The following is a 27,695-nucleotide window of genomic DNA, read 5'->3' on the forward strand; positions in this document are numbered from 1 at the left end:
TTGTGGCCCGGACACTCAGAATCAGTGTGTGAGGGACTGAAGTTGGGGCACAGAGTATCAAACAGGTTGCACAGAAGCCCTTGGATGAAAAGTGAGGTGTAAAGATGAACATCTCCTGTGTGAAAAGTCTGAAGAAATTTGCTGTTGCAGTGTGATGGTGTAAAGGAACTGAGTGAGCAGAGGGACAATCTTCAGGATGACTTAAGAACCCAGATGATTTTGAAGTATGAATTCTGATCATTTAGAGCCCTGTTGGTGTGCGTGGCACTGCACAGTTAAAAGTCAGAGTGAAAAACTCTGTCCCTTTTCCAAAGGCATTGCATGCAAAGTCTAGGCAGAGAAAGCAAGAGAAAGCATAAGAAAGGCAGAAGATAAGGGATTGGGACTGATCATTAGATCTTTGTATGCATCCAAGAACAGAGGAGGACAATTCAGTAATTCCTTTAAGAATGAAGCTTGCTCGACATCTGCTTTGCAAGGAAGCATGCTGAGTATCTGGTGCAAGTGGGAAGGTGTCTAGGAGTCAGGACTAAGTGGGAGAAGTGAAATACCTGGTGAGAAAGGAAATTTGCTGGAAAGGCTTGGAGTTGGTGACTGCAAACTGCCTTTGGCTGCGTGCACCCTTGGGTTTCCTGTGTTAGTGAAGGTTTGGATGCCTGCATGGGTTGTTAACAGCAGTACAATTAGCCAGTCCAATATCATCATCTTCCTAGTGTTGATCTTTATTCTTAGAGGCATCTTTTGGTGGAAAACCTCCAGTACTGTCATGGAAAGGACATGCAAGGGGTATACAAAGAAACCGTCCCTTGGGCAATTCTTTTTTCCCCACCCACTGAGTCCTGTGGTACTTTTTTCAGCCTGGTGTTCACACTCCTTGGCCCCACCTGCTGATCAATACGTGTTTACACTGTTGAAAAGGTGGTGAGGCTCAACCTACTGAGGCTGCTGTTCATCACAACGCAGGGAATTCCAGCTCGCTAGGTACGTTAATGAAACTGGGGGAATCAGTCTGCCTGATCCACCAGACAGAGCCTTGTTCAGCTGGGTTGCTTTGTTTAGGGCAGGTGTGTGGTCCCACCGTCATGTTGCCTTTCACCAGCCTCCTGTCTTGTGGGAGCCCAGCCCTGTCACCTGCTAGCGAAGGTGCTTGCTCTTGTCTCTGCTCCTGACCCACGGATGGACCCTGCTTGCAGCACTTCAGCAATTTGGCAAGAGAAGGCCAGGATGAGGTGAGTGATTTGTTTGCTAGTGAGATGGCAGGACCCTTGTTTCTTGTCAAAGGCACGCGAGGTAAGAGATGCCATCGACGTTTCAAGGTGTTCTTATTGTAGGCCTTCGTCTGAAATGACACTGTTCATCCACACTTTCTCTCCAGCTTCTTGATGAAAACAGAGAATTTTCTCCTGCTGTCTCCAGTCTCTGGAAAGCCCCTAGACAAAAGAATTTTTCAGACACACCATTTCCTTTTGTGAATCAAACTCTAACCCCTTAATGTTCAGCAAATAATTTGTTCCAAAGCGACTGTGTTGTATGTGATCGTAATTACATTTGGTTTTTAATAATCACAAACACTCCTGTTTTCTAAGAACCAGCAAAACTGATTTCCAAATCATTTAGTTTGAATGGCATGTTTTGTGTTTGTGTAGCATCTTCTCCCCCATATGCGCTTCTAAAGAAAAACAAACAATGTGTTAAAAAAAAAAAAAGCAAGTGTGGGGGGGGAAAAAACCTTGGAGAACTTTAAAAGACTCTAAACCTGAAAAGGGAGGGGTGGGATCAGCTAATTTGTCCCTCTTTTGTATGGTTTATTAAGCCTTTTGTTCTGGAACGCATGGGTTCAGTGGGAAAGCGGTTTTTGATATATAATGTATTTACTTTTGCTAATTAATTAAAGCAGTATTCATATGAAAATGCCGACTGATAATGGCTTTCACAGCAACAACTGTGTTTTTTAAAGTAGCAACTTTTAATTACAAATTGACTGGCAGAAATATATAAACCCAAATATTGTTCCGCTGATTTCCTTTTAACTGTGTTACTCTTGCTTGATTTATCGGATTAGGGCTTTTCACACATAGTGCGTACAAGATATTGTTTTTAATGAGAAATTAAAAGATTACCAACAATACCCATAAACCATTAAAAACACAAACTCTAGATGAATGGTAATTAGACAGAATGATTTGAGGCTGATAAATTGGAAGCAATTAATGTATTTGTTTGGGATTCTGAAGATAGCTCTGGGTGTTCCAGAAAGCACTGAAGGGTTCAGATTTGGTGCTGAATTGCATGTGGAGATACCTGCACTGCTTCGAGTGTCAAGGGGCACCAGTAGAGCACCAGTGGAGATGATGCTGACGGGGCTCCCCTGGGCTTTGAGAAGTTACGCGAAGGGGTTCTGTGAGGAGGGTGAAAGGGCAGGGCTTCCTCGGATCAAACCCTTTCTGTGTTTCACTGTTACCGGTGATGTAAGGGAAAACTCAAGGAGGTAAGAGGGGGGGAAAAGTGCTGAGGAGAAGTGAAGGTTTCTCATCTGTGCTGTGGTTTATCAAGATTGCATTTTCTACTCGACCTGAGCAGTCCTGAGTCAGTAGGCCTGTGTGAGACACTCTCTTTTGGGAGATGAGGAGGTTGCATTCATTAATGGTGACTTGTAACCCCAGCAAGAGCATCCTGTTTCTATTCTTTCTCTTATTCTTGGCAAAGCAAATGTTTTGGGATTCTATTTCAGCAAAAGGAAGTACTCTCGGGTGGTGATGCCTTTTGATATTGTTCCTTGTACTTAGGTCTAGAATAGAGCTCATCATGATTTCCCATCTCAGGAGAATTTCTTAGGACAAGAAAAGTAGCCAAAATCAGGTAATTGCCTAAATCAGGATAGTGATGTCTTTTCTCAAAAATCTTAAAACAAAATAGCCTTCTCCACCCCAAAACATAAAGCCCCAGGCAACATATGATCTGAACAATTGAAGCATCTCACTTTGATTTTTATTATTTTTATTTTCAAGTTTTGTCCAGGTGTAAATTAAACAGAACGTTGAAACAGATAGTCATGGCAAACACATACATGAAACCTTTTCCCCATTTCCCCCCAAATCAGGAATACCCATTAGAATCCGCCCTTTCTTACACACAATGTTTTCCTTCTGATAACTTGGCATTCCTGATGGGGGATGGGGAATTTTTCGTGGAAAAAAAACCCCAAAACTTGACATGGAATTCTGCAAGTGGAACTCCCCTCTCTGCCATTGGCTTATCTCTGTATTCCAATCCCTGTTTTGGATATATTTGTTCCATGAGGCTTTTCAGTTTTTATCCACTGTAGAAAGAAATGCATTATTTAGCAAGGCAAGAGCACAGTGTACGCCCTTCACGTCTAACCATCAGCTGCTAGTGCCTTGTGCGGGGAGCCAGGTTTTCAAAGGAGCTCATATTCCTGAAAGCACTTAGCTGAGTGGGTGCTGGTGGGTGCTCAGTTCTTTTGAAAACCTGGTTGTCACGTTCCTAGTGGAAACTGTTGGATGGAACCGGATTTTTTTGAGGCTTTGCTCTGAAAAAGTATGTTTTCTATGGAAACTCTGTGGCTCATCAAATATATGGCCCAATTCTTTCACTTGTTGACTGTCTTCTACCCACACATAAGTCTTGCTGCTACTCTGAAGCTTACGTTTGCAGGAGCAGGAGCCTTGTCTTCTGTCCCTGTGGCTCCATCCCTGTGCAGCACGCTGTGACTCTCATGGGTGATTCATTACGGCTATCCTCTGTCCTACTGGAGTCGTGGCTGGCTTGCTTCCAGGGGTGAACTGGACAAGATACTGCTTCACCCCATGGCCTTACTCTGGGGAACGCATACTGGGTTGTTGCTGCTGCTGTGAAGTAGCTTCTTGGGCATTTAATGAAGTATTTTTTGTTCCTTGTACACCAATTCAGCCATCAAATTAATAAATAAGGTTCTTGGAGGAGCCACCTGGGACCTATTGCAAATGCTGGATGCCAGTAAAATCCAGTTGCATGTAGCAAAAGGGAAAAGACCAATAAGGAAACAATAACAGAAAAGCTCTATTAAAAAGGCATATGGATACAATGTTGCTGGCCCAGTTAATGAACCTGTTATATTCAGTAGTGCAATAAAATCCAAAGTAATGGCAAATGAAACTTAATGCCTTGTAAAAGAGTTCAGCTCCTTTCTTCCATAGCGACTGTTTTTGAAATAAAGGCCTGGTCCAGCAGGAGGGGTGTGTGTGCTGCACAGCTCAGTGTCTTAGGAAACATCTGATTAGCTGTGGACAGTGTTCAGGTTGTTTGAAGTGTTCCGGCTTTTTTGGCCAGCCCAGCCTTCTGCAGGAGGCTGTGGAAGAGGGCGGCACATGGAGAAGTTGACCTTGACCCTGTGTGTGTGGGATCCCCTGTGTTCTGCTCTGCCCTGCAGGCTCAGGGATTGCTTCACACTAGTGCAGCCAGGAAGCTGCTGAGGTGATGTTACTTTTTTCCTTTATTCTCAAATCCCTGTGTTTTGCCATCGTACTGGCTAGAGCAGCGGGCTCAAAAGCCCTGCAAAAGAGAGGCAGAGGAGTCCTCCTAAGCCTGCCTCTGTGTGCATTCTGTCTGAGGTTTGGTCCAGACTTTTCCCTGACTTTTTACAGCATGTGATTCCTGCCTGCTTAAAGCAAACCCCATTGGTTTGGGGACAATAGACCCATGATTTTGCTCCCTATTACAGGTTCTGGATAGTAACAGTTTCTTTAAGTTGTAGAGCTAAATCCCGATTGTCTTTACTCAGCTCTCAAGTCAAACTTCCTTTATGCGAGCAAAAAAATACGTGGGAGCAGGGGATTTGCAGCACCAGCGTTTTCTGGTGAAGATAGTGGATATTTTTTGGTGGTTTAGTGCCTGGTCTTTGGGAATTAAATAACTGCTTGAGAATTTTAGCTTCATTTCAAAGGCATGTTTCTAGCCCTTCAGTTTCTGTGACCCCCTCCCCCCCACACCTTGTAATTTGAAAGTGTGACTTGGATATGCCTGAAAGACTGGGGATCCACAAGGCAGGGAAAAAGAACCCAAAGCTGATTGTTATTAAAAACAAACACCACCACCCCCTCCCCAAACTGATGGTATTTGAATTCCTGGGTTTGCATTGCTGATTTTGGGCCAAGGGAACTGAAGGCAGGTAGAAGCCTGACTTGCATTAGATCAGAAGCAGGAACCTGGCAGTTTGCTTGAAAATGGCCTGAGCCTGTTAAGCCTGGTGAGCCAGCGCCTGCAAAACGGGTGAGCGGGGACACAGTGAGTGCCACAGAGGGAAATACCAGCCCTTAGAGAAAATCCTTCCTGCTCCCACCCATAAAACCTCATTTTTCTGGAGAGAAGAATCAGTCCCGCAAAGGGTGATATCCCCACCTCCTCCTTTACTAATCAGGTTCTCTTTTAATTTGCAGTGCTTAGTTTCCCCACATGAATTGACTATAGTTGGTAGATAAAGCTGTGAACGGCCCTTTTAAGTTAAAATGATGCTTCTAGCTGCACATTGCTCAGTTAAAAATGTGCAGGGTCCTTCTTTCCTGACATGTGCTAGCAGAAGTCATGGGGTGCACCCTGAGAAGCAGCCCCTGCTTTCTTTATTGTTGTTCTTTCCTTCCTCTGGTGGCACGAGTCAGGGGCACTGCCGCTCCGAACCGACAGTGTCTCCATTTTGGCAGTCTGTCCATTTCATTGTTTGAGCTGTGGCATGCTATAAGGTTTATCTTGATCCTCTGTAGTTGACAATAAAGGGGCAAATTTCTGAAATTCTAGTGGGATTTCTAAAGATACTTCCTTCCCCCTTTCCCCCTCGAAAGGAAGCAACCTCCTGCAAACTCACCAGCCCGCTTCTTTTCTTACAGGGTCAGGGCTGGCACCCTTTATTAGCTTCCTGCATAACCATGGGTTTGACTTGGCTTCTCTTAAGGTTCTTGCTGAAATTGGTCCAACACTTTATCCTCGCATCCGCCCACGCACATGAATTCCTCAGTGTCATAAGTTGGTTCAGATCCATGTAAGTCATGGCATCTCTTCTGTCTTTGCCCCTTCATCCACCCCTGTGAAAAATGTGTGGAGTTGTATATATTTGCATTTGCCTCCATTTACAAGGTGGGGAGCCTTAGTGATGTGGAACTAAGAGATGAGGGCAGCAAAGACATAGTCTGTGGAAGGTTATTAGGGCTTTTGAATAATGAAATGCAAGACTATCCCTTAAAGCTGGATGTGAAGCCTGCTGAGTTCAATGGAGAGCTTTTCGTTGATTTTTGTGAACTCTGGATCAGTCCCTTCAAAAGCAGCAAGGACTACGGTCCTAGTCAGATGATATGATTGTGGTGATAGGGCTTAGCATCTACGCAGGACCCTAAATAAGACCTCAGGTCTTTCAGAAGTGCTCACCATGAAAGGAACAGGTCCTATACTTGGTATTACACCAGAGGCCAGTAGGTGTTTTGTGCTTTGGAAACTCAGCTCCTTTGATTAAATGAGAACACCATCTATTTTCAAATCTGGTTGCTGTTGTAGTTGTTGAATGCTTGAAAGTCTCTCTCTGAACACATTTTTAGACTGCCTCCCCTTCTGTTTCAAAACTGAATTTTGCAAGGTGTTATGTTCCTTCAGCTCTTAGGGCTACAGGCATACATACACAAGGACCTTAGGAGGATCACTGTCGGGAAATTTAAAAACAAAAGAAAACAAAAAAGATTTGGATCTTTTTTTAAAAGAGTTAGATCAAGGACGTGAACATTCGAGATCATTTTCGAAATGGCAGGCCAGCCAGCAATTTCACAACTAGATCTTGATTTGAACTCTGAAACTCCAGCAAAACTGGGGTATGTGATCCCAAGACTGGGGTTGTCTAAACACGGAAATCACTCAGAACTCAAGTCAGCAAAAATGTAGGTAAAGGCACTAAATAAATGCAGCGGTCACGGGTAGCTAATCTTCCCACCCAGGAGCTCTGGTGTTCTCGGTACACAACCATTATCATCTAAAATACTGCCTGTCCCATTGCAGCCTGGATTTGGTCTCCTTGCCTGTGGATTAGACATAAGGAATATAAAACAAAATACATGCACAAAACCCTTGTGTTTCCTTTGCAAAATCAGGCTGTGCACATAACTAATTCTTTTCATGTTAATCTACACTTACAACCCGATAACAAGCTAGAGCTTTCTTCTAACCAGGCTTGATTAAATTTGGAAGATTTCTTCCCAACAGGAGAACCCTTTCTGCTTTCATGCAGTAAACATGATTTTGTGCTTTCTGTATTTCCCTTTTTTATTTTTATTTCAGGAATTCTTTTTTTCCTCCTTCTTCTTATTATTATGAATAAGCTAGTTTTAAATCAATTTCAACAGCTGGAATTAATTTTCCTGTTACTGACTCTTCACTTGGGCCTGTCACAGAGCGGGAGGCTTTCTATTAGCATAAACATAACTGAAAGCTCTGGAATTTGCATTAATGTACTTTTAACAAGTTGACAGTCTTTTGGCACACGCTCCTGAGATCTGAGAAGCAAGGGGAAAAAAAGACTGTATTATACCTTACACTGGCCGGATTGTAAGAAGCTGTCAGGTAAAACCTCAGGTTTCTTTTCCTACTACAAAAATATGGGACAAAATATCCACTCATGAGCAGGTGCATATATCTGACAATTTTGCAAAGTCCTTACTGCTTGCCTCCTAGTCTCTGAAAGAGCATGCTCACAACTTGGGAGCAAGCTGTTGTATTGTTATTTAATGGTTGTAGAACTTGCACAAAGGCTAGAGGTGCAAAATATTTTACAAAGGTTTTAAGGGGTCTTAGGAAACGTATATTTTAGTGACGGGCCTATGGGTGCTTTGAAAAGTGATCCAGACTCTGCTAAGTAAGTCAGAAGGTGTGTCAAGTAAAGAGCTGGCCCTGCAAGCTCCTTGCTACCACCAGGTAGGAATTCAACAGGGCTCGGCCTGGCAGTTTTGCCAGCAGATGACAAATCGTAAGCGAAGACCCAAAGTCCGAGACGATGGTTTTATACATCTCTGTTGAAGCCAAATAATTAAAGTAAGGGTCTTTCCATTTGCTTCCAGCTCCAAAGTGGCAAGTGAATTGTGGCTGAACCTGGCCTTCGCTAGCCACAGGATCAGAACCCAATTTGTAGATAAACAGAACCTGATGTTCCCACCAAATGGCACGGCCGTAGCAGCAAGGCCTTAAGGGAGGATGGCTATTAGGAAAGCCGGTGTCGGTGACATTTGGCTGAAGTCTGCTGGCTTTGCGGTGAGTGTGTAGAGAAGTAGCTGGGCAACTGCTGGATCAGTGTGGGCAACCAACGAGCTGGTCTGTGTGCCGCTGTCTGCGTGCAGGGATGTCTGCGTGAATGGGTTCTGCCATGGCTGGAAGCGAAGAGTTAACTGAGCCCCCACACTGCACGCATGGGCCTTATGGATGGCAAGGCTATCAAGGCAGGTAGCTCATGATCCCTCATGAACATGTAGATGTTCCTCCTGCATACCAGTGGGCTGATATGTCTATTTAAAGAATGCAGTATGTTTTCACTAATTATTTAGGATAAAGGTGTATTTGCAAAAAATGTACAAGCCAACATCAAATTTGTATGTATACTTATATGTGTTTCCAGCTATACTAGAAAAGTAGGCAGGAGAAAAATACTTGGGCTGCAGATCAGACTCACATCAGTTGCCATGGGAATAAAAGGAATACTGAGAATTGAGGGAATCCTTTAAACTACAAGATTTTTTAAATTGAGTTCTTATTTGACTGTTTATTTAGGCCCTACATTAAGACAAAAATATGTGTTTAGCCAGCTCCTCCTGCTGGATCCAGAGCAACTATTAAAGCTTATTTCCACAGCGAGATTGCTGATCCTGGCCCCAGAACAGAGAAGACGGAGGCCTGGGAGAAGGGCTGTGCTTAGTGGCACTCGGCTCGCCCTGCGGCCAGGGGCTCGCGCAGCCCCCTCGCAGCTTGGCACGGACAGGCGGGCTTTATGCTTACATGGTAAAGCTGCTGCCAGTGGTTTTGGCGAGGATGCGGTATTCGTCTGCTCCAGGCATTGTTCCTGGCTTTGCCTCTTGATTTTGGAAAGACCAAAATGGTACCCCTTCGGTCTGGAAACTATGACTTGATCTGGCCGGCACGGGAGTGATCTGACGCTGCTTACAGGCAGTTGTATGGGAATAGTCTCACTGCTGGGAAGAGTCACTGAAAGGTCTGCTAGCTAATTAGCAGGGGGATTGTAAACAGCTAAAACCTGACTGAATTCCTCTGTCAACTCAGGACAGGATCCCCCTGCCACTCCTTTTCCTGCCTCTTCACTTTTTGACCACAATCGGTTCTTCTGAAGATAATTTTTCCTCTCATGGCTGTTTCAGTCGTTACTATGAAAACTTACCGTGGCTGTTGTTCGTTGCCTATAGGAAAAGGAGCAACTCAGTGCTGTGGAAGGGCAGTATCTCCTCAGTCCCTTTCAAATCCTTTGTAGTTTGTCCCTTTCCCAGGAAAAGTCCCCAGGGATGCTGGCTGAGAGCAGAGGCAGCCTGTCCAGCGCTGTTTGGCTCAGATGCTGCTGTCCTGTCTTGCTTTGACTGATGGAAGGCACTTGAGGTAAATCTGCCTAGCTGTGACTGAATCACGTAATTTTTCCTGAGCTAATCTGCCTGTGTACTTGTGGCTGTGTGGAGCTCACTGCAGGTTCCTTGTCCAACCAACAGCCCATGCCAGACTGGATGGGATAGAGATACTTTGGTGAAGTCTTGAGTAGCAGTCACTAAAGTGGTGGAGTGGAGAACCGGATGCTCCTTCATTCAAACCTCCAGACCCTATGATCATGAAGCCAAGAAGCCTTCTGAAAGATTTATCTCCTTCTTAAGGCACTTCAAAGAGCCCCCAGAAGAAACCAGTTGTGTTGACATAGGCAGTGCATCAGGGCCACAAATGCATGAGCATGTCACCCATCTGACATCTGTGTGTCGTCTTTTGATAAAAAAGAAACATTTCTCCTCTTTCACAAAAAGACATTTTCCATACCTGCCAACCCAACCCCTTACAATTGCATGAGCCCAGAAATAATCCCAGATGCAGGAGCGGTGGAAGGATAGCATAACATTGGAAGCAGAGGTCAGCATCTGTGCTTGTGGTGAGGGAAGCTATCCAAAGCCAAAGGCCAAATGCCTACACCAGCACTGACTTCACCAGCATCAATGGAGGGCATTGCGTGAGTCAATGCTGACAGCATCAGGCCCTGGTCAGGGTTCGTGTGTGTGAGCAGCGGGCAGAGGAGCTGTGGGCTGGGAGAGCTTTGCAATGATGGGAAGAGTGTGGGAGGGGAAAAGAGAAGGGTAGTTTGGTTTAGAGATACTGTCCGCAGCGCTGATTCACTGGGCTAATCGGATCTCCGTGGCATTTTTCCTCCGGTATCTGCTCTGGGCGTCTGTCACTGTTTTTGAGAATTTATCTTTCTCATCAGAGCTTGGGGCTTTTTGTTGTTTTTTTTCCTTTCTTCATTCAATGCCTGTGAAAGGAAAACATTTGAAAACAAAATGTCCTTTTTTTTTTTTTTTTTCCAGAGCTCTGTTCAGTAGGCCTGAGCTGTGATGAAGTTCCTTGTCATGTGAATTGCCAGGGAATGTGGGTGCCCTGTGGGCAGTGGCCAGCCAGGACTACCTACAGCCTCTGCTGCATCCTTCCATTTTTTGGTAGGAGTTCTCAGTTGCCCCCAGTCTCAAAACAGTACTTCAGGGCCACACAGCAAAGGCTGCTGTATAGCCATTTTTGGCCGAAGCATGCCCTGTGGCATGGACCTTGTGGGTGAGGGTCTGGGACCTTTCCTTAAGTCACCGTGTTTCAGGCAAGCATGAGGACTAGCAGACTGCGATTGAAACTGGCAGCTCTGATGGGCGACGATGGAAAAGAGTACAGCCTGGCCTGGAGAGGAGTACAGCCTTGCCTGGTGGGTCCTTGTCCACATCCTCCCATGGAAACAGCCTAATGAAAAATAGTTGACGAGCTTTTATTATAGCTCAGGTTCTGGTGCTGTTAACCGAGGGGTTTGAGAAACTGTTGTGGAGCTCCACCCTGTCCTGTCAGTCTGGCCCGCATGGATTGAGGTGAAGCCATGAGCTAAGTGGAGCTCGTGATCACCGGTGTGCCAAACCTCCAAACTCTGCAGCGTGGAAAAAGGGGTTCAAGTATTAGTTATTATCTGGCAGCTGCAACCTCCCCTCCAACTCCTGTTGTATCAGTTAAGCTGAGCACAGCAAGAGAAGGGGGGCTGTTTGGGGAACATCTGATAAAAGAACTTTAGCTGTGCAAAGCTCAATTGGTGAGACTTCTCCGTAAACATCATCTGTTGTTAATTCAGCCTTGCATGCTTACAGACAGACATTTGTGTTGATTATGTGTGTTTTCTGGAGGAGAGATTTTTTAAATATGGAAATGAATGGAGCTATTTGCACAACTGGTTAGCATCCGTTTCATATTATTACTGAATATATGTATTATGGAAGTGCCTAGAGACCTTAGGTTGTAGTAGAGCTTCACTGAACAAGGAGCAGACTATGCCTAGGGGAGATACGCCTTACTACAGGTAGTTGGAGACAGTCCCAACCGGGGCAGGCAGCTAGGCAGAGGGAGGACAGGCACAAGGGGTGAGGTGACCTGCTCAGGGCCAGGCTGCAGGTCTTCTGGCTCTGCCCAGTCCTGAAACACTCACTGCTGGGCTCCCAAGCTTGTCTTGGGCAAGTGACAAACAAGGATAGCCATGTAAGCAAGTGATGGTATTGCTGTAACTCTCTCTGCACTGTTTTTACTGTCCTTCTCATGATATGTCTGGCCTTAGACCCCGAGCTTTTGAGGGGAGAAGTGCTGGTTTTCTTGAGAATAAAGCATGATGCTAGTTTTATACTTTTTCTGTATCCGAAGTGCCAAGGACAATAAAAAAATGTTCTTCTCACTTAAATAACATCAAAATTCAAAAAGTGGTCTCAAAAACATATATATTAGTTTATAGATCTGTATAAATCCATATGTTTGCGTGCCTAAACTTGAGGACTTGGAATAAGGCAATGAAAGGGAGATCAAATACAATTGTAAGTGGAGATACAGGCTGTTCTGAGCTGCTTTAGGATACTTTGGTTGAGTATTTAGATGTGAGTGAGAATCTGAATCCTCCTTTGCTGGAGCTGAGGTTTTGTGCATTTGAATTTCTACAGTCTTGAATGTGGAATGTCAGGAGATCAGCTGAAGGTTATGGCCATTGTAACCGTATCCCAGATGGGGCTGATGTGGGACAAACCCCAGCTTGTTTCTTGCAGACAGGTTCCAACATAGAGAGTTAAGTTACTAATTCTAGACACCAAAAACGTAGAAATGCCAGTTGACAGGTGTGTCCCACTATCGTGGAGTGATACTTGTGATGTCTCTGTTCTTGCTGGGTAACACCATAACCCAAAAAGGGCTCATGCTAGTTTCCAGAGGCTGTTCTTGGAGTGAAGTGTAAATTTTCCTTGCATGCTTTGTCCTGTCTAAGCTGTTGCTACCATCCTCCTTACTCACTGGTGCCTTTGGCCTGATCTTTTATGTGCCAGAATCAAGTATCTCTGTATGTATTCTTTCTGTCCCTTAGTCAAGGATTTCCAACAGCATTCAGGGTCGGCCAGACTCTGCTCCTATTGCAACCAAAATGTGTTTTTTCCACTGACTTCATTGGGCACTGTTAGGGCAGGGCTTGGTGCTGTTGGAAATCCTGTATACCAGCTGACTGAGCAGGCAGGGAAGGGGCTTAAAGGATCTAGCATGTTTCATGGCAGAAGCAGCTTTTTGGAGAAGCGGTATACATTTCTCACAGTTTTTCTGTGATGTAGTAGGTTACCTTGCTTGGGAGTGTTGTGGCAGGCATAGGACACATAGTCCTATGTGCAGCTGTGTAAATCCCTTCCAGTGCAACTGGAAGCAGTTGAGGAGTCAGTGGGAATATATAGAAGCATTTGTTCCTGAAAGGAGCTTACATGTTTCCTTCTGCCTGGTCTATAGTATTCCTCTGACTGACTTTTTTTTAAAACTTTCAGACTATTTCAATTCCTCTCTTAACACTGCAATATCCCTTTTCTTGAATACACATTCCCACAAGTCTCAAAGCTGCACCAGCCCTACAGGGACCAAAACAATTGTCGCCACGCACAGGACATGTGCCAAGCCTGTGTTCTTCTGGAACTGGCAGTAGGCCACAGCCAAGAGCCCTCTCCCATCTCAGGGTGAGCACCTGTCACTGATGCAGCTGTCACGCTAGCTGCAGGACCCCAAGCTGAGCTTTGTGCGCTATGGGGAGGCTATACAGAGGGACACCAGGTTAACATGACCTCAAGGAAACCTGTCCTCAGCCTCCACTTCATTAACGTCACCCAAACCTCCAGAACCTGCCTGTGATACCAGGATGGCCACTTGTTATGGCTATCACAACGGTAAAATTGTCACAAGTAAAGCCATCCCATTGTCCAGAAGTAGAAGACAATAACGTGGGCACAGAGGGCCCATCCTCCACACCCCCCTTCCCCTCGCGACTCCTCCACGCTCAGGAAGTGGCAAGGCTGTAGTGTGTGGCCAAAAACAAGGCAGAAAAACTCTAGTGCAAAAGGGACTTAGAGCTGATTGGTAAGCCAGGCATGGGCACTGAACATCTCTCAAGAGATAAGTCTCTGACGCTTGATTCTTTTCAGTCCTTTTGGAGACCGTGATAAGGAGGCGGCAGTTGCTTTGTCAGGGTTGCTCACACTCTTTTGTGCAGCGTGTTCAGTCACTGAACTTGCTCAGATAAGACAAACATCTAAACTCCATTTCCGGAGACACGTACCGGTCTTTGCACTCAGGCAATGGTTATACCAGGGGTGGGCTACCAGAGACAGGACTGATGTTGAACGCCTGTAAGAAGGATGCTTCATTGTAGCTGGTGGTTCTGGGTCTCCTTTGCTTCCCCAGAGCTCCAAAACTGGAGTCCAGATTTTCCAAATGGTCCAAAGATCTGGATTATTTGGCAAAGGTGGCCACAAGCATCCCAGCAGCAGAGGGGCAAGTGCTTCTGAAAAACTCATCAGAATTTTGGGTGCTTTGGGCTGAAAAAAGCTAGGCTCTCCCAAAGTCCAGTTGCATCCAGACCGGTGTGTATCCCATTCGCAGGGTGACTCCTCAGCCATCAGAAGAAAACTTGTACTTAGTGACTGCTCCAGTCACTGCTGAAAGACAGCCACAGGGGAACAGAAACGTGATTGATTAAAGTGAACAATGTCTGGACATGATTGTTTAGGACAGGCGGTGCAGGAAAATAATGTAGGCAACGTGAAATCTGCAAAGAATTTCCTAAGGTGTCAGGACGTGATAAATGCCCGAGGTAGAAATCAGTCCGGGCGCTACTTAGCACCCCTGCTGTAAGAAGTGCTGGAGCAGCTCTTGTAACTGCAGTTGGCTAGAGTTTCTTTCTGAAATCTCATGCAAAGAAAGAGCTCTGCTTTGGGGAGCAGTCCTGCTAGGAGGAAGAAAGAAGCACTCTCCATTCAGGTGCACTCATTTTTTCAGCTTCTGTGCTTTCTGTAGAGGGCTCCCAAATAACTGCTTTTACCTGTGAACTCTGAGAAGTCTTTGCCTGAGTTGGCATGGGCAGATATGCATCAAATGGCCAGAGCTGTCCCTGCTTCAGCAGGAGAAGCAGGCTCGGAGCGGTCATGCTGTCTGGGTAGCAAGGGTTACGGGGCGCTGTGTCTGTGGGTGTTATATTTTCTATGTTGAGACTCAATGTGAAAAGGCTGAGATACAGTTTGTGTTAGACCTGTGGGTTTCAGGGGCATTGTAATATATCTGAATACATTTTACTTGTGTTTCTGGCATCTCCCAGTCTGGCAAGAAGCAATCAAGTACCTTCTGGTCACCTAGGGAAGTAAATCCATCTAACAAACCTTCACAACCCAGAGAAGACTCAGTTCCTTGGCAAGGGGATGATTCCTCAAGTTGAACAGTGACAGCCTGAAAAATGCCTGTCTTGTTCTCCTGCCCTGGGATGTTTCAGCATGTCCTTGCTGCCTGCTACCCACCATGAGCAACATTCTGAGGTCCCTTACCCCATAAAAGCTTCATTTGCTGATTCATGGTATTAGCCTACAGCCCTGTGCTCAGCCTAATGGTAGGCTGATTCCAGGTAGCCTTGGAGGAGATGAGAAAATATGTCAATATTGGAAGGGAGGGACTGCATGAAGAAAGTGGCTTTGACTTTTTTGGGTGCAACTTCTAGTGGTTTTGTTTTTCAGAATGAAGTTAACGGAGTTAAACTTGGTTACACAGTGGTGTCCATCCCTGCCTCCTAACTCAGGACTAGCCCCTTGCAACCTCCTGAGGCCTTGGCTTGGTAGAACTGAGCGTACAGCCTAAGGATCAAAAAGAGCCATGTACCGCTTCTGAGGAGATCCCTCGTGAAACTGTCACCTCACACAGAGTCAGTTTATGCACCAGGATAGCAGTAGCAGACTGGTGTTGGCTTGCCCTAAACTGTGTGCATAATTTTGCTGATGTTCTACACTGAAAATGGATGTACTTTAGATGCCTCCTAGGAGTCCTGGAGGGAGAGGGACTGCTGAAACATTAGGAATTAACTTCATTATTCTGTCTGAACCTCCTCTGAGATCTCTATGTGAAGGCATTTAACAGAAAAATCTTCTTTTCCCTCCTCAAGCAGATTTCAGCTAAAAGCCACCAAGAGAGCTGGGGACCTTCAGCACTCAAAGGATTTGGTCCCTGTTGAAAGCACTGTCACCACTATGTCCCTGGGGATGTTCTTCCTTGTGACCCTGCACAGTGCTCAGCTTAATCCTCTTGTAAGCAGCAGTTGCATCACTTGGGCATCTCAACCCCTTTTATAAACCGAGACACCAGTTATAAGATGCCATTAAATTTTTAAAACGCTGCAATGGAAAGGCCTTATTATTAGGCTATCTAGGATGCAGCTCTGTCAGTGCAGGGTTCTTCAGTTAACTGGGATCCAAGTCATTACTATGGCAGGGTTTTTTTTTGTTAATTGCTACTACCAAGGCAATGATTTAAGGCATTTAGGAATTTCAGTGATGTTTCTGTTCACTGTCAGTTTCCCAGGGTCAAATATTGGGCCTAAGGCACGTTGGTGGTGTCCTCCTGCTGTGAACAGTGACAGAAAATCCTGTCCTGAGAGCTGCTGTTTCTGGGAGGAATGGATGTACACAGACCTCCTCTCTTTTTTTTCATGCTGCACTGGTTTCTCTTTTACAGGTCACTCAGAAGTGCTGTGTAATGGTGTGGATATCCCAGCTTCTCCCAGGCTGTTTTCACCAGGGGCTGGGAGCAGTTTTGGCAAGCAGTGACCTAGTCATGGTGCCAGGGACCAAGTGAATTCATGACCTCGTGCTTCACCGTTTTTCCCCTGTGTTCTGCTGATGTGCTGTAGAAACTGGAATTACATGTTCTGCCTGCAGGCAAAGCAGAGCCCCAGTGCCCTGTGGCAGCATTTCCCAGATGGAAATGCTTCTCCTGCTTTATCTGCCTACACCCATCTGTGTCTGAGGTAGGATGTACCTGCTGCGCACCTATTCCCCCCAGGTGCCAGTCCATCCTGGTACCCTCTGCTCCCCCCAGGCTTTTATGTCCTTCTTGCTCATCCCCTCCCCAGACCAGCTGCCTGCCCTGATGGAAAGGCAGCCTGTGCCCTTCTTGTGGAAGGCAGCTGCCTGCGTCAGGGAACTCCAGGAGCTGCCCAAGTCCCCAGCAGTGAAACTTTGTTGTTTCAAAGTCACGTTGACCTGAGTGCTGCAGCAAACGTGTGTGGCGTCTGCTGCCGTTGTTTCGCATGAGGGAGCTGCAGTCAAATATTAAAAAGGCAGCAAGAGCATTAAATTATCCAGCAATGGAACATTGTCATTCCTCCATAAAACTATTTTGACCTGCAGTTTTCTATGGAGTCCATTGCTCTTAAATGTGCAGTGAGAAAGGAAATTAAAAATTAATCTTTATTTCCATCTCAGAAGAAAACCTTAATTCTCTGCATTGAAATTATACTCGTAATCCAGGGTAATAAATTATAGTTTTTAATTGCGGCTAGTCACAGCCAATCAAGTGGGAACGTCTCTCTTTCTCTCACTTGCTTTAACTTTACTATACAGAAGAACTCGTGGACTGCTGGAAAAAATTCACATACGTTGACTGAGGCTCTTAAAGTTGTGTAGAGTAAGCCCAGGATGTAATTACAGCAGTCAGGCTCTGCTCTTGCCTGGCACCCTTGAGCCAATGACCTGAAAGAACCTTCTGGGCATGAACTGCACCGTAGGCACGGGCACAGGAAAATGGGTAAATTCTGCCATTTCCACATGGAGAAGGTGTGGCCTAGCATCTTGTTCGAAGTTATGCAGTGAGTCAGTGTTGAACGAGGAACAAAATCTTGATCCTGGTTCACCTTTTGACTATCAGACAACACCCTGCTGAGCAGGGAATAGGAACAAGGCTGCCCTGCTCTGGCCCACTGACCAACTCGGCTGGCCTTCGAGCATCTGGGCTCTGATGTCATACCTCTTCTGACAAAAAGGACAGCTGGTTAAAGCAGATACTTGTTTATGCTTGGTGTCTGATGCAAGTAACCTCTGTGTTCTTTCGCATTACAGCATATTGCAGACAAATGAAATGTTTCTTGGGATTTGACATTGCTGTATTGCATATGACAAAAGCTACCTTGGAAATGGGCTTACTAAGGCATGGCATGCTTTAGCACCACCAAGGAGGTGTCTCTGTTCCCAAATAACCGATGCTCTGCATGTGCCAGCTCTTCCTGTTGCTATCCCACAATTTTTATCTGAGTACTTGCACGCTTGCCATACCACTAGACCATCCTGGCTGGCTGTCATCTCACCACTTGCATAGTGGCACTTAGCCAGGGGTTGTTGTCTCCAAGCCCAGCCCAAAAGGTATTCAAATACCTGTGCAGTGCAGGTACCTGACCTGCTTATGTAGCGCCTTTCTGCAAGCAACATAGCCTTGGCTTTTTTTTTTTACCCATCATATCCCAGACAATGTGATAGACCTGTGCGAACCAGGAGGGTTTAAAAAGTGTCTTAGCACTTCCAAGCTCAGCTAGGAAACAGGAGAGCCAACAGGAATGCGGTCCTCAGTTGGAGGGAGAAAGAGTGGTGGCTGGAGGCCACGATTTTGGGAACAGCTCCTAGCTTTTTTCCTATTTTTTTCTGAATTGTACCAGTATGTGGAAGAGTTGGGCAAGAGAAAAAGGATGGGGAAGTGGCTAAAATATCAGACACAGCTATGGGAAAGAGATGAGGTCCACCTGACATAAGCCTTAAGTGGTTTTTATCAATATAATCACAGTGGAGGTGTTTGTTACTAATCAGGATTAGCCTGGCATGTCTGTAGTCATTGATTTGAAAAAGACTGTAAAATCTCTGCGGTCAGGGTCTTCAGTCTGTGAACATTCCTTCTCATAGGCTCAGTACCGTTAGTTGCAGCGAGAACAGTGCAGTGAAATCCTTCCCCTAGGATGCATAAAGAAGTACATATGAAAGAATCTACCAAAGTTTTTTTGCCCAAGACCTCTGGTGTTCTTGATGAGTAGCCCCTAGATTCCAGAGGGGAGGTTTTAAGAGGTCTTACTCTGCATTTGTTAACACTGGCTGTTTCCAGAGAGCCTCAGGTGGACAAAAGGAAGCACTGGCATCAGCAAAACATCCCTTTGCCATTATGATGGTTTCATGCCCTCAGAAATTCTCCTGCCCACCCCACGTCAGTGTCTGTGAGCTGCTGTGCTCATCAGCCAGGGCTGCTGGCTGTGGAGGATCTCTGAACTGGCAGGTCAGGGGGCCCCGAGTGTGCCCTGCAAAGGGCCCCTGTGCAAGCCCTTTACCATCTGTCCTGACTCAGATGATCAGCAGCTCCACATTAGCAGGACACACGCATGCTATGGCAGTTGGGTGAAAAGGCTCATTTACCCATGTGAAATTTCACAAGGGAACAGGAGTGGTCTGGGTGGGAATGGCAGTCCTGCGTGCCGTGGGGAGCACTCCTTCATGGGCTCTGCTGTCTCTGCCCTAGGGCAAGCTTGGAAGTGAATTAGATGGTTACAAGGAGATAAATTTTGACATCTTGGAGTTCTTCTGCCATCTCTGGATGCCTCTGCTCTTTCAAGCATTTTGTTACACAGAGCGCTCGCAGAAATGTGTGCATCAGCAAGGTCTGCTTCTGTCTGAAGTCCTGGCGATGTCGATGAGCAGCTTGCACTGACCTGTTCTGGCCATGTCTTTGCTGCTACCAGCGTGCAAGTTTTAGCTAAATTAAAGGTAACTGATGTATGCTCGCATATGGTAAGCAAACCTCTGATTTGTTTCATCTGAGCTGCTTTTAAGTGTGAATTCTGTCCCTTTCCTAGGCAGGATTCACCACACCGTAATAAATTGAATGGCTTGGAGGCTTTTCCTGGTGGTATAGTTGAATTTTGCAGTTAACAACCTTTCTTCCTTTCTGATTCTACCAACTGGATTTACCTCTAAGTAATTCTCCTTTCCTGGAGCATTTAAACATGAGTCAAAGCTGCATAGCATTTCCACTCTTTCGCTGTTTTCCCTCCTAAATCAGTTCCTTACGGTTCTTGGTCATTTTTTATTCTGTCATTATTTCCCACTTTCTCTCTTCGTTTCCTACAAATAATGCAGCAGTAAAACAATAGTTGGGCCTCTTCCCCTAGTTGTTGGAACTGCAGGACAGCATACTCAGATTGCTGCTGAGGTAAGTGACAAATACAGTTTCTTATGGCTCGTGGAAGTGATCCTTACATTTCAAATTAGACAACTTTGTGATGCAGAAGGCAGAGACTGCCAGTTACATACTCACCCAAAACCTTTGCTTCCCAACAGGGGCAATCTGGGATAATACCCGGTGGACTATAACTTCTATGTGCATAGAGACAAGGCCACTTCTGGAAATTAAATGGTTTATCTAAAGTTATCGTACTGCTGACTGCTCTTTAAAAGAGGTACTTCAGGGCTGGGGAAATAACTGCCATTCTATTTGTCAAATCCAAAGGAAGAATGATCCTGAAATTTATTATCCTGTATGCATAATTTTTGTATTTAGCAACATATTGAAACGAGGATTTATAAACTAAACAAACATGTTTCCGGAAGATGATGGCAGCTGTATGCCTTTAGCAGTAGTGGCAGCATAGTGAATATATCTCATTAGAAAATCTTTTCTTTTATAGGACAATAAAATTAGTGAATGAAAGCAAAAAGAGAGGTATAATGGATCTGGATTTTAACAAGCGTATGAATCAGTATCTCATGAGATCTTGCCTGAAAAAAATGTAATTGTATTTGACTGAGCAAGGACATGCAGAGAATGAGGGAAAGAGAACAGGGGAAAAGAATAGGAGGGACAATCTTGTGACCATGGTTGGAGATTGGACTAAGATGGGGTGGCCTGGTTTTCAGGGCCCCAGCCAGTGGGTTTAATTCCTTGCTCTGCCAAGGACTTCACAAGGGCACATGACTTCTTTTCTGTGGATCTTGGTTTGCCATCGTTACATGAAGACTGGTACTATCGCCGTTCTTGCTTGTGAGAATGATGGCATTTAAAATCAAGAGATTCCACAAACCATGGGAGTGGAGACCATTTAACGATGTTGTATTTTTCCACCCTGCCATATAGGCAATTGTAAGAAATTATCCGTTTCTCATCATTTCATGCTTCATGCACAAAGGGGGCAGACTCTGATTCCTATTAGAACAGTAGCATTGCATACACGTTTTCCATCGGTGCAGTTATTGAGGCAAGCTGCAGAAACAAGAAAAATAAGGCAAAAGGTCTTTGTGGCTGTGGGACAACCCCTTCCCCACAAGTAACTGTTATACATCTGTTACAGGCAACTGATTTTTTTTTTTTTTCCTTTGATTTGACTAGGATTGTGTGGGAAGAGGACAAAGATTTATCTGGTGTCTGGAAATTTCCTGTAGTGACAGCAGGAGAGAAAAAAATGTGTTTTGCTTTTCCTCCATCCTGGAAATATGTAAAAAGAGCTCTTCAATGGGGCTATGCAGTGATCGCTCAGGCTCGCGGCCACGTCATTTACTGTTTGCATGGCTTCCCGCTGATTGGGAAGGAGGGGATTGCCTCCTGTGTCCCCCTGCAGCCTGGGGACACTGCTGTTCCTGAGCCCAGGAGCATTTGCTTTTGCCCACTCCCCCAAACACGTGCCAGCCAGAGAGATTGTCTCTAATGTAGGCTGAGCAGCTCTTCCTCACGCGCTCTTCTGTATCAAACACTTCCCACCTTGAAAACTTCCTTGGTTAACTGCTCATTTCAAAATCATTATTAATGTATTTGCACAGGGATTTTGGAATTTAATTAGCCTCTTTTGAACTGCTCTTAGTGTGTTTGTCTAGAGAAACAGAAAATCCCTCCATGACTTGTTTGCTTTCTTCATTCGTTGGTTTTCACTGGAAGGGAAAGATACCGATGGGTTTTGCAGGGTTGCATCCTCCTGACGCGACTGGTGCTGCATCTGAGGATAAGCCTGCGAAGGAAGATGCTGCTTCTGCGGTGCATCAAGGCCTCTCCTGCCCAGGGGCGGCTGCGTGAGCGTTGGCACAGGCTGAACTGCTGAGCACAGTGGGACATGGTCAACTGGTGCTAAGGATCTGTGCAATGCCCAAGCACGTGGCTCACTCTTACTCCTGCCCCAGACACGTTTGCACTGTGGCAGCTGTGCTGGCTGAACTGCACTCCCATTTCCCTCTTCATTAGTTTCCCTTGGGAAATTCAAATCCCTGACTGTGACTTGAATGTATCCCGCTTCCAGCATCTAGAGGCCAACTGGCACAACGGTTTTTTCATCTCGCTTCTTGAAAGTGCGTGTTCAGGGCAGCGGTTCCGCTACGCCTCACCCAGAGCGTGTTGCAGGCTGTGCGGGTACATGCATGCAGATCTGCAGGCACTCAGTTTTCATTTAAAGGCTGTTTTAAGTTGGGTTTGGGCTTTTTTTTTCTTTTGTTGACCCTGCTTTGAAAAAACAAGGCTGGACAGAGCAGGACAGGGTTTCTGGTGTTCCCTGCTGCTGTTAGGAGCACACACACATGTGCTCTCTTTCTCTCTCACAAACCACAGTGGTTATGACCACTGCCTCTGGTACTGTTGTATTGGTCCCAAATTGAGGAAGGATGACTAACTTAATCACTTGATAGTTTTGATTTCTAAAATTAAACAGCCTGCCATATGTGCAACACTGTTACTATATTTATGCCAGCAGTTAGCAGACAGCATCAGCCGAGTTAGAGGGGCTTCGCAGCTGCAGCTTGTGCCTGTGCTGCTGTTGTGTGTACACAGATGTTTCTTCGCCTTTTTCCTAAATGCAGCTCTGTAGACATTTCTCTTGTAAAAACAAAGGCACTTGTGCGCATAGAGCTTTCTGGACAAACTCTCAGCCATTGCTTTGTAAACATGTCCTGATGCTCCTTGGTGTGTCTCGGCTCCAAAGAACGGGTGGAAGGGTTGAGGGACTGGATCAAATCCAGGAGACGGTGCAGCAAGCCAGAATTGAAGGCTCAAGCCCTAGTGCTAAAGCAGCTGCTCTCTGAAATACCAGGGAGAGCGAGTGAGCTGCAGAACGGGGCATCCCTGGGGAAAGGGTGGGTGCTCCCCACAAGGAGTCACCTCGAGAGTAGAGGGGTGCATGGCCCCAGGGACACGGGCAGCACGCTGTGCTGGGCTGCCTGAGCCCTTCAGGGGATAAAGGACGAGATGCCTTTCTTCCACTGTTCGCATTGTAGGAGCTCAGTTAGCACCATGCACATTTATTTGGATTCTAGGAAAGAGGAAATAAGAATAAGCAGTGGATGAAAGCCAAGGTGAAATGTACTGAAGTGGAAGGAGTGGAGCCTCATTCTTTGGAGGAGGACAGACTGAGGGATGAGATGTTAGTGATTACTTTGGTTCAGCAACATTCCTCTGTGATCTTAGACATGTTACTTAACTTTGTTTTCTAGCAGGAAATCTGGCTTGCCTTGCAGAAGGATTTAAGAGAGGGAATGAATATTTAGCGCTAACTAAGAATGTTTGGGTGAAACTGAAATATTTTGACATATTAGATCTGATTTTACCAACTGACTTGGTGACTTATATGTGCTTTTGTTTGGTGTTGAGCAAGTGTTGCTGCAAAGCATTAGCAGCAGTGTGTTTTGGTAGGGTTGCATGTGCTTAAGTAAGTGGCAGGAGAGGGTTTGTTTTTCATTTGCTTAGGCTTTTTATTTAAAACAATTGGAATCCTTGGGGATTTCTTTCTTGTGGAACAGAGCTAGATGGGTCTGGCAAGTGCCCGTAATGGAAGCAGAGAGTATCTCTGTCCCTTAGGACAATGTCAAATAGAGAAACCCATTATCAATTAGGTCAGAAAAAACCCCAAATTATAGACAAGTTTCTGTGTCTGCTGCACACTGTCCTCTAAGGATGTGTGAATGATTCTGGGGTACAGGGACACCTCAGAGCACCCAGGGGTAACCCATGCACTTCATAACCCCATGCACTAACCTGTCACTTGTCCCTGCAGCTTTTGGAGATCACCTTCCATACCTGAACATCTTTCCAGCGCCTATAAGCTGTCTATAGCTAGTTCTTGTTTGACTCTTAGGTTGCATGATACTTGCATGCACGGACCAGTTTTTATTCTGGAATTTCCCCACGATGTGCAAATTCTTTCATTGACATATAGGGGCAAAATGAAACACTGAGAAGTTGCTTGTTCAAAATCTTCCCTCCACCGTTTTTTGGGGGGATGGTAGTGGTTTTTTCAATTCACTTCCTTCTGCTCCTTGTTTATTGGGAGCTAAGGAGGAGGCCTGTTGCTCTTACTGTTGTTTATTAAGCTTGCTTCCTTTAGGAAGATTTTTCAAGCCCACTGTGGCCAAGGCAGGGAAATGCCTTCCTATGCTCCACCTCTGCTCAGAGGGCAGGAGTCTGGCATACAAAAACACAAACCCTGGGAATACTCCTTTCTTAAAGAGAGACAGAACAGATTCACAGCACTTGAAGTTTTCTTCTGAAACCAGGGATTGGCATTTCCATGCATTCACAGAACTGCTTTTGTACCTTAAAACAGTATCTGCCTTTGCAGGCAAAAGGAGACTTTATGATTACTGTTCTGCCTGTGGATAGTTCCGGGTAAATTACTGACAGTTCTCAGGTGTCTGGACAGCATGGAGCATTGGGAAAGGAGGAGGGATGCTTCTGTGCCAAAAGGCAGCATGAGCAGCAGGCAGGTGAGCTGGCTTCTCTCTCCGACTTGTCACCTTGGGTAGCTCAGCCTCCCTGCTCAGTTTTGTATTCAAACAGTACTGTTTACCAATTTTATTAGTAATGATACATAATAAATTATTAATATTTATTTGGAAAATACTTGAATTATTTGTAGAGAGCTGTTCTGGGATGCAAGGGTGACTATAGGGTTGGTTTTGGTTGGTGGGTTTTTTGTTTTGTTTTTTTTTCCTTTTTTTTTTTCCATTTGGTTAACTTACTTTGAGCAAATACTTGGACTCATATTTTAAATGGTAAAACTGCAGCATCAAGGAACGTGCTATTTATACCAGCAGGGCATCTGGCCCTCTCCTTTTTGCTGCACTCTCTTTGCCTCCCATCTGAATGGTGATATGGGATGTGTATTGATCCTAGCTTTTAGGACTTGTTCTGTTTATGAACCCAGGTGGCAGTGGAAAGGTATGAACACCGTTTGAAAAGGGAAGATCTATTTTAGAATGACAAAGAGAATAAATTAATGCAGCCTCCCCTCTCTAATGGTCTGATGGGCTGCTGCTACTGGAAGGGATGCCCTGGTGCTGTCTACCTGAGTGATGCTTTAAAGTCTCCAGCACCAGGGGATTTTCTTGAGCACAGTATCGATTTTTCTTACTACATTAAGCTCTTAGTTTCGCTAACGGTTTTCTTTGAAATCATTAATATTGCAGCATGCAGTGTGAGGGGTGAGATAGCTCTGCTGCTGTTGTGTGGGTACCGTCTGTGATCACTTCCTTCTTCCCTTCCTCTGTTGAAGCCCCATCCAGCTGATGCACCTGGAGGAGAGCGGGGAGAAAAGGAAGTAAAGTTGCAAGCCAGGATGGCCTCTGACATAGGTGAGGAAGACCAATTTTTCATGAAATTTGGAGGCAATCGTTTAACTTTTCCTTAATGATGTGAGTCTGGGGTGGGAGAGTCAGAGCACAGCCTAGGGCTGTGGTTGGGGTCCTCTGGGTGGGTATGTGGTTGCATAGAATGGGTGAGGGGAGGCTGTAACAGCTCAGTGGGGGCTGAGAGCTGTCACCAGCATGTTTATTCCTGCTTGAACAAGGAATCTTAGATAAACTCAGTTATCAGGTAAACTCAGACATCCCACCTCAAGGCTGTAGATAATTAAGAGTAAGTGGTAACAGAGCAGGAGTGGAGGGCTGGTACTAGCATTTGACTGAGGTTTAGACCAGGTGCCAGGTTTGTTACTGTTAGAGAGATTAACACAGCTGAATCGGTAAATCCAGATGGTTATGGTGATTTCAAACCTATCCAGCTCTCTGTTGCAGACACAGCTATGCTGTTTGAAGCAGCTCATTCCCTCCATCCCCTGTCTCTTTCCTCTGTGTCATTCTTCCTTCTCCGTGCCCTGCTTCCTAGCCCAGCTTCCTGCTTCCAGGGCTGTCCCTCTCCCCAGGGGGGTGGGAGGGATACTGCAGCATAAGTGGATACTGCAGAACTGTCATCCTCTGCCAAAGACTGCAGAGACAGCCACCGGGATGCCCAGGCAGGATGGGGATTATCCGCAGTGGGTATGGTCTCCTTTTGCAGGTATGCTGCGGAGGGAGGGTGTTAGTACCAGCTCTTTTGCTCTGGAGGAAAGAAGGGGAGGAGGGGGGTGGACTGCCTCTTCGCTGCTTCTGTTGGCTGTTTCTTGACCCCTGTGCAGCATCACTGCTGTCTCTAAACAACTTTATCTCAGGAGCTCAAAGGGTTTTAGAAACTCTTGTGTGCCAGTCTTCCTGCTACTTCCCAGGGGAAGGATATGGGTGTTCTCCATTCTCCATGGACAAACTGAGGTCTCTCATGTGCCAGGGCAACCATCTAGCAGTGCACATCTGACCTTCACATGGTTACACTTAACCCTAGGTGTTATTTAGTGTAATGGGCCATAACCCCCCCTCCAACAGGACTGCCCCCTTTGCCAAACCATCTAAAAGCCAGTTTACACAGGACTTCAGGTTTCTAGGTGTTTCCCACTGGCCGGGGCAGGACCCAGCCCCGTGCTGTTCCTGCTCATCCACGGCTGCAGGAAATCCAGAGGCTGCTGAAGACATTCCCTCTCGGGCTGCGTGCAGCGCCGCTCTCCCCTTTGCTGCATGGCAGTTAATAATGTTGATAAAGTCCCCTATGCTTTACTACAAGGGATGAAGCAATGATATAGGACAAAAATAATCTTTCCTGTCCAGAAATAAGTCGCTGCTTTCCCAGGCTGTGATTAGTCATTCTTGGATCAGTCTGGCTCCCTGGTCCTCAGGTTCTGCATGCACGAGCCTAACAACCTGGGTCCTCCAGGTCTAATAGTATTGTCTCATTTCAGGACAGGGCAAGGAGCTTTTTGCCTTTAGCAATCCTGACTTCACTGCTGTGGTGAGTTCCTGGGAGATGTGGAGGTCTGTCTCTCTCTTGTTACAGAGAGAGGAGATACGATCTGGTCACAGAAACGATGAGTGCCAAAGGTCTGATGGCTTCTGTCATCTGGCCCTCGCAGTTCTTTTAATGTCAGTCCTTCATGGGAAGGAGGGCTGGAAAGGACCTGCAGAAATTGTTCCCTTCCACTGCCCCAAGATGGAGTCAACTCAAAGATTTGTTTTGGTGCAGCACAGCACAGTATGGGCTCTGCTGCTGTGTCCAGGTCTGCTCCCGACCCCGTTGGACCACCGTCTGCAATGGGAAGCTCAGGTAGGAAGCTGCAGTGCCGCCTGCTCTCTGCACTGCACAGTTGTTTTGAAGAATGCTACCAAGCCACTGCCTAGTTTATTTGCAGTGGCAGTTAAAGGCAACCCATCCCTTTGCTCTGGAGACATCATGTTTAGTCTTCTGTGTTGTCATCCTTCACCTAAAACAGTAATTCACGTGCACAAATTGTGTACGTAAAGCTGGAGCATTAGTAACAACTCTGTGCTTTGATTTAGTTTTTAATATTTTATTCTCTGTCGTGTCTCCATCCAGACAGCTCAAATAAGGGGCAGTCGCTCTCATCACTAGAAAGTTTCCGCGGGTTTGCTGACAGCACACGTGCTTGAGGAAGTGCCGAGCCTCCTACCTTAGCAAACAGCAGAGAAATTTTTTCTTTTCTACGATCTTCCCCCTCCCCCAGTTCACTAGTGTGTCAAAACCTTGAGTTTTGTGTAAAGTTGTTAAATAAGCTTCTAGGCAAAATAAAAGATCAAAAGGGGTCTAATTAGCTGCAGTCTGCTTAGGAATTGTGGATGTTCACCTAGTTTTCTAAATTGACACTTTTAACATTAGAACTCAAAGCAAAAACCGATGTAATTATTCCCTTTTTTTGAAGCTTAGGTTTAATGTCTTTATTGAAAATTGGGTACTTCTGTGGCATCTCA

The 27,695-nt window shown here is 45.7% G+C and overlaps 1 long non-coding RNA gene across 3 annotated transcripts in view; it reads left to right on the forward strand.

Moving 5' to 3' along the window:
• The first annotated feature begins 226 nt into the window (after positions 1–226).
• The window catches only part of LOC114013641 (uncharacterized), a 38,017-nt gene continuing 10,548 nt past the window's right edge, over positions 227–27,695 (forward strand). The window contains exons 1-2 of one of the 3 annotated variants that reach the window (XR_008747608.1): positions 227–981; positions 1,060–1,229. This is a non-coding gene — a long non-coding RNA (uncharacterized LOC114013641). Of the gene's footprint in view, positions 982–1,059; positions 1,230–23,914; positions 24,333–25,040; positions 25,200–27,695 lie in introns of those variants that run through there. The other 2 variants (XR_008747607.1, XR_003556721.2) reach the window with 2 other exon arrangements.

Source organism: Falco peregrinus, chromosome 5 (assembly GCF_023634155.1).
Source record: "Falco peregrinus isolate bFalPer1 chromosome 5, bFalPer1.pri, whole genome shotgun sequence".
Classification (NCBI taxonomy): domain Eukaryota; kingdom Metazoa; phylum Chordata; class Aves; order Falconiformes; family Falconidae; genus Falco; species Falco peregrinus.